The 7,500-nt window shown below is 39.1% G+C and overlaps 1 protein-coding gene across 1 annotated transcript in view; it reads right to left on the bottom strand.

Moving 5' to 3' along the window:
* The window catches only part of LOC138056411 (uncharacterized), a 98,587-nt gene that overhangs the window by 78,848 nt on the left and 12,239 nt on the right, over positions 1-7,500 (bottom strand). The gene's annotated exons all lie outside the window — the stretch shown is intronic.

The following is a 7,500-nucleotide window of genomic DNA, read 5'->3' as shown; positions in this document are numbered from 1 at the left end:
TTCTTAAACAATTTGCAGTAAAAACTAACGGTAAAAAGACAAAACGTGTCAACCGAACTTCGGTTTTTTCTAAGGTAAAAGTGAAGATAAACATTTGCATAACTATAAATATAAAACAAAGAAGTAAATTGGTGTTTCGTCGACTGAGTTACCTAGACAGGTTAACTAATTCCACCATCTCCCGCTTTATTGCAGTCAAAGCTTCTGATCATCCTGTTCTCGCGTTACCAGCTGTTTAACAATGAATACAATGAATTAGATCCTGTTTGCGTTGTTCTTCCATTTAAAGACCAGGCTTAAGTCGATATTGCTCGAGCACAACTCAAAGATCTGAGCCGGAAGATTCCAGTAACCGTCCAGCCCACGTTTGTCAGCCACACGATCAAACAACATCTGAAACTCCGCGAAGTGAACCAACAATCCCTTGTTTATAAATTTAAATGTGACCTGTGTCATGCAGGTTATGCTGTTACTTGGCCAACGATTGGCGAAATTGACATTTACCAAATGGCGAGCGGATGAATTCAATGTGTTGCACCTCAGTACATTTATCTATTAGTGCCGTAGACAAACATCATATTGTGTATCGTTCGTTCTTTTTATTAAGGACTAGAAAGGTCTCCTTAGCTCACATTTCGATTATTTTGATGGCCCCCTTCATTGCTTTGTGTTTTGCCTTATTGGCGATTGTGGCAAAATTGTCATTAATTTTCGCCATAATTGCCAAATTTGCCAACATTGTCTCTTTTTTGCCATTTTTGTTGTTGAGTGCAATTCTAGACATATCTCCAATGATTCTAACAAGAATTTTACCATCTTAAACAATTTGTTGGTTCAACAAAGTGTTGAATGCATGTTGAAGCAAATGTTGAAACTGTTTAAACAGGCCTTAACAGTATTTACAAGTTATTCACAAGTTTTCGCAATTATTACGAGACAAATCAGAAAAACTATAACAGTTGAAGGACGGAAAGTCAAAGAAATACTCCTTGTGTGATTCACATATTTAACAGATGCAATAGTTTCAATTTTATTCTTCCTGAGTTTTTTTCAGGTTATGTAAGTTGCATAAAGACGAGATTTCAACACGGAAACATGAAAAGTGTGACAAGAAGAGGAGAAACACATATCAACTCTGTCCGGACAAAATTAAATAAAAGCCTAGCTTGGTATATCCTCTAGGTAAATTTCACGATTATTACAACTGCATGCTTTGCGTTTATTAACTTGGCTAGGGCCTTAGTCACGTTGCTCTTTTAGTGCAATTGCAGCGGAAAAGAGCACCAACAAATATGCTCTCCAATTTAATTTTAAAATGTTTTATACATAATTTAACGTCTTTTCACTCAAAGTTTCGCAACTTCCATCATCATAATGGGAAATCTCTACCTTTTTTCTTGTTGTGGTTCTTAACAGTGAAATAGCATTGAAAACACTAAGAAAACTTCCACCTGTTCTTGTTTGCTTTGTTTTACCCTCGGTTGGGCCTTGTTTATGAAAAAAGCGGAGTTCCGCGCGCGCGGATCCCCATGGGTAAGAAAATGAGGTACTATGTGCAAGAAAATTTGGTTTTGGTCTGCGTAATACCTTGTATACCTTGTATGCCAATGTGACCAGTATCACGTGACCATATCGCAGGCTCAGATTTAGAACTCATCGAGGTCTACCCCTGACGGCCTGGTCCGACTTCAACGGGGTTTGAACCCATGACCTTGCGATTCCGGTGCGACGCTGTAGCCAACTGAGCTGAATATCCTGAACTGTATTGGTAGGCAAAGCTCTCAAGTCTCACGCATTGAGCGTGTGACTCACGCAAACGAATGCAATTTTACGCTCTCACGCTGAAACTATTATTTCTCACGGATCTAAAATGTCTATTCTAAAAGGTCTTTATTCTTAGCAATTCTTGTCGGCCATTTTTGGAGCTGCCAAATGGAGTAAGATGGCTAGCCTTATGAGTCTGCACAACACGAGGTGTTCAATGGAGAGACTGGGCGAGACATTATAGGATAGCAACGTTTCACACTCAGATCGCAAAAAAACTACATTTTAGGCAACAATTATTTACAAGCAAGAAGCTACTCTTAAAACAATAACTAGACGCTTCGTGAGCGTTAACTGGGTTCCCTAATGTAAGTGTTTGTCCTCCTCATTCCCGAACACCCCAACAAATTATCAGTCCAGAAACGAAACGCCATTTATTGCTGCCGCAGTGGGTGAGCCTAGAGCGAACGAACGAGGCAGTTCTCCGATCGGGAGAACCTAATTTTCTTCGAAACTCAAGGGATTGTGGTCAAAGGCGCAAGGAGTTGTGGTTATGCGCAAATGGAGAAGTTAAGAAGCGCGGTATGATACTATGTTTTTCAATTCGCTTCTCGTATCGTTTACACTGTCACGCAACAAGAAAATAAATTTGAAATCGTTAAATGAAAAAGGCCAAGAACTTGGAATGTTGAAGGAAACAAATCTTTTAACTACATCTTCAATTCTCAGGTCTGTGCGGTACACTCCTTGCATACGGCGAGAGCTACTGAAATTTAAACTGACCAATCAGAATTCAGCGAGCGGGAAAAACTGTGCTATCCGACGTCACGCCAATTGTTTACATTCTGATTGGTTAGATATGTGGACATTCGCTCAGTCTTCCCTTGTGACTCTCTTGGCTGTCGCTTCTTTGAACTCAGCTAGACAGAAATGACGCATTGTTCTGACAATCAATTTGCCAATCCTCTTTATCCAGTTTATGGATTGGGCTAGCATGAGATTAACAACCAGGATCGCTTTTGAACTTTATTCTGTAGAAGAAGAAAACGTTGCTGAGTGAACATTTTTACGACGAAATCCCTTGGTTTCTTCAGCAGTTTGATGTCCGATAACTGAGCCGCTCTAACGAGTGTTGGGTCAATCACATTTGGTCGTCTCACCTTAGGAAGTTCTTTCACCCCTTGTTTGTGTCCACCATGATCGAACTTCAGGTGAAGCGCTATGCTGCTTTATGCCAACTTCGATGGCTTGTGATGAGCTTGCCTGCTGCCGAATTCGAAAAAATTGTTATTGTATTTGGACAAGATTGGTGTTATCTGGTTGGAACTTAATAGTGAGGGGAACAATTTATTCGTTCATTTGCTGTGCCAAACAACGAACAATCCTGTTGGGTGTTCCACTTGCTTGGCGAGTCTTGCACGACCAACGTCTATCAGATCTAGAGTGGAGTTTTCTTTTCAATCGTTCTGCTAACATCTATACGTAGCATGCAGCACTTTTTTAGTGACTCGAGGATCCTGTTCTGCTGTTTCAAAAGGAGTCGTGCATTCTTGAGCAGTTTGTTCTTCAGTGCTTGTATTTTTTCGTTTGTTCCTGGTGGTGCAAAGTAACTTTGATGATTTGAAAGGACTTGAATCTGTACTTGAATTAGCGATTTATGGCCAACAAGTGAATGGTACACAAAATTAGGAGAAACTGTTGGTTGAATAGACAATACTTGTAGACATAATTATCTCCCCAGTTTAAGTACTAAGCTCAACAAGTTGTTTGGCTCCACAAGTTTCATTTTCAGGCCAGGTACGCGAATTCACCCAGGTACTGGTACACTACCATAGTGTTCTTTGGAAATTGAATAGCTCCTTGAATACTTGGTTGCTTGAGAAGAAACTTGATGTGTTTGTTCTCTACATTGGTGAATGCAGCCACTAACTGTCCATTGTGGATAAACTCCGGACCAACTCTCCTTTCAATTTATTCTTTGTTCTTTGCAGGGCATGAACAATGGTGTCCCTTGTAAAATGTTAGTTTAAAGGATTTGATAGAGTTATTTCCCATTTCATAAGGCACTGTGGTTGCCAGATTGACTTTCAAACTTATCATGGAAACGTAAATCAATACCATTGAATAGACGCTGAAAAGTCAGTCCCTTGACATGTTGATAGAAAATTAATTTAAATGCATATTGAAACATCAGTTGAGGAATTGTTTTTTAAATCCCCACTTTATGAACCTAAAATACATTGCTGCAGTTTGTTTATTGCTTGTACATTCAATGTCTTCATCGCATCAAATTATTTAATTTTTAGGTATTGTGTCAGATCTCCATAGAGACACTATCTTTATCTAAAAACTTAACTGGTTGCTTTTTGGAGCCCTTTTGTGGCATATTTAGATAGGCAGGAAATGTTCCACATTTTATGGTAAATAGTTCTGTATAGTTTTAAGGAATATTGCGGCCAAATCTAATTGAATATGAGACATTTTGTGAATTTATAGACCATTAATATTGTTTGCACTTGTTTTAAAAGACTTAGGGTTGGCACTCAAAAGTGTTCCTTCAATAATCTTATTCTTTAAAGATTGCCTTGGGAGAATTGGATTAAGGCTAGTATTTTCTTCTAGCTTCTTTCCCCAGTGCCCTCTGGGAATGGAGTTGATTTGGTTTTGCCCAATGTTGAAAGATGAAACAATGCCTAAACCAGCTGCAAGGAATACCTCATGGTGCTTTTTTACAAACACGGGCTCGAGGGTGCTCGTAAGCATCTGAGCATTGTTTCGCATGCTAAAGTGTTATTATAAATAATTTATTTCTCTAAGAGAGTCTTCTTTTCGTGTCGGTCATTCAAAAATTGTTGGAGCTGTTGGAGCTGTTGGATTAAAGGGGCAGAACATTTAATGAGGCCCTCCTTGGGGAGAGGGGTCCTTGTTCCCTTTAAATATTTGCTTGTGTTTCCTTGTTCCCCAAATTACTTTCAAACGTGTTCCCAGCTTTTTTATCCCTAAAATTTAAATATTGGTTTTCTTCCCTTGTTCCCTAAAATATTTTGATATTGTTACTCTGTTCTCCAGATCAAATAAGCCATGTTCTCTTCTTCCCCCAAACCCCTGGGAGTGCCTCTTTGATGTTGATTCTCGTATTGGCCTAATAGTAATTCACTGTAGAATTGCAAGACAGAGCAAGTTCTTATTTGGGAGTGAGGGAAAAGTTTTGAATAAATTTTCAAACAATACAAGAAACAAAATTTGACTGCACCTTCTAGATCTTATCTTTTCGGAAATGAATCAGCTTGTTTGCACCTATCTGGCGACCTGCGGGAGGGCAAGCTCTAGAAGCTCTTCCTTAGTGAGCCTTCCGCTAAAAAAACTTTCCAAGTCTGGCTTTCCGTTGTTAGGGGCCGAGGTTTTTGTGCAAAATTCATCAGCGGCTTCCTTGCAGCTTATAAAGAGAGTTCCTTCGAGTAATGGTCAGTAAAAGGTTTGTAGTGCTTATACAAATTTTTGCAACTTGAAAATGTATGTTTACACGAGACACATATCAGCTTGACAATTTTTCTTTCCCGATACCCCATTTAAAATTCACGTCAACGCTATTAATAGAGGGCCAGAAAACCATTTAAAACATTTTGTGGCGTTTTTTTGTCAACAAACTTGGGTTGTCGGCGAGCAGAATTCGAAAGTAAGCTGTTGTGCTTTGGCTGTTATTTGTGCTTTTTCTAACTATTCTAAGACGAATTCAGGCTGGCATTTTCGAATCAAGTGTAAGAAGACGGCAAAACCATAATTATTGATAATGTATTTAGTTGTACTGACTTCGCGAATAAACACTTTGGTAGCGTCGTTTCGACGGGATGGATAGATCGACAAAAACCGAAATGCCCTGTTTCCGGTGAAAGGGCGAATGATTGACAGGATAGCACGGTTTTGACTGCCGCGCGCACTGCGGGCGCGGGTTCCGTATGCAAGGCTGTTTCTGGGTTAATTTGTCAAAGCGTTTAACGCAACTTTATAGCGGCCGGTATTCAACGAAAACATCTGGAGTTCACTTTGCAATGAAAGCGCTTACTTCTCACTCATGAGGTAAAGTACGTGAGTACGAACACATCTCCTAATGTACTAAAAGGCTCAAACTGCTGAGATTCATCGGGATGGACATTTTTTTCCAACCAAATAGCCTTGTATCGTGGTGTCACGCAAGGTGACAACTCGGAAATTCAAGATGCTGTATTTTCGAAACGAAAGACGTCACGGAACTCGAAACTTTCAAAAGACCTTGCGATTTTGATTTTAGAATTTGATGACGTCACGGTGTCTCGAATGGGGTCCAGAAAGAGGTCCAGTTGGGGGCACGAGCCTTCCCTTCGGCAGCATTTCTACAATTTAGGTAAACTAGTTTTTAGAATAATTAAAATTAATTAAATTTTGTCAAGAACGTAAAAATTTACCTAAATGGGCAATAGATGAGCTTAAAGAAATATTGTGGGCTTCCCAAATTAAGTTCATTTCACACTAGAATGACTAAACAAATATTTTTCTGACGTTAAAAACTGTGGCTACCTATTAATCATTTGCCAGAAGGAACACGTCTGAAAATTCTGTCATCTTTATCATGAAAACTGCTCGCGTATCAAATTTCATCCCGCGGATGCAGATTAGTTAAGCTCGAATATTACACAACACGATGAATCTCACAAAAACTTTTCCACCGAAAATTTTTTTTTGAAACCAACAACATATTTGCTCGGTAGCCTCGCAGCTCCTACAAGATCTCACCTGATTGGAGACCACCCTTGAGGTTTAACAAAGTAACGAATAACAGAAACAATGGCCCTTTTGTTTTAGGCCTGGGGTAACAGAAACAATGTCCCTTTTGTTTTAGGCCTAGGGTCCACTGTTTCTGTTATTTGTTCTTTTGTTAAACCTCAAGGGTGGTCTCCAATCAGGTGAGACCTTGTAAGAGCTGCGAGGTGACCCTATTTGCTATTAGAGGCAAAAAAGTCTTCCTATTTCATTGCGTGAGTGCAAACAAGAAACATAATCCGTGTCAAAAGCGATATACGCAACTAAATAAATTTCTCACCGGAGTTCAGGATGAAACCCTTTTTTGAAGAAGAACTTTTTCCTTGAATAATGAAGCACAAAATAGACAACAAGCTTCCTTTCAAATAATTCTTGACTGTCACATTTCCAATAATTTTTTCACTTAAAGACTGTGCAGAGCTGAGTACAGAATAAGCTTAAATATAAATAGCCGGACAACAGCACATGCTATTATATCATTCAAGGCGTTTGATTCCTTCAATGAGTATCCAACCAGACAAAGCTACCACAAAATTTGCCATTTGGTTTCAGTGTTGTACGTGACATCACCGTTAATAAAATATTAGAAACAAAGCTCACTTTGACATCCGACGGCGAAAGATGCAATTGTTATCAAAGTCCATTATTCGTCGCTTTTAAGATTTCAGATATTCATTTTTCACCGCTTGTGTTGTTTATCGAATTAACGTTCCATTCTTGAGTTCATAAGGGTATATTTTGTTTAAAGATCCAATACTACTTTACGTCACTTGAAATAGATCCTTTGCATAAATGGCAATGTTCAAAAAACTCGCAGCACGTGTTTTATCGGGTCTAAAAACACTCGGCTACGCCTCGTGCTTTTAAACCCCGATAAAACACTGCTGCTCGTTTTTTAAACATTACATAAAATATTGTTATTCCAATTTAGGCGCCATT

This window comes from Montipora capricornis, chromosome 7, assembly GCF_036669925.1.
Source record: "Montipora capricornis isolate CH-2021 chromosome 7, ASM3666992v2, whole genome shotgun sequence".
Classification (NCBI taxonomy): Eukaryota; Metazoa; Cnidaria; class Anthozoa; order Scleractinia; family Acroporidae; genus Montipora; species Montipora capricornis.
Note: the sequence above shows the minus strand (reverse complement) of the source record. Positions and strands in the feature narration are given on the sequence as shown.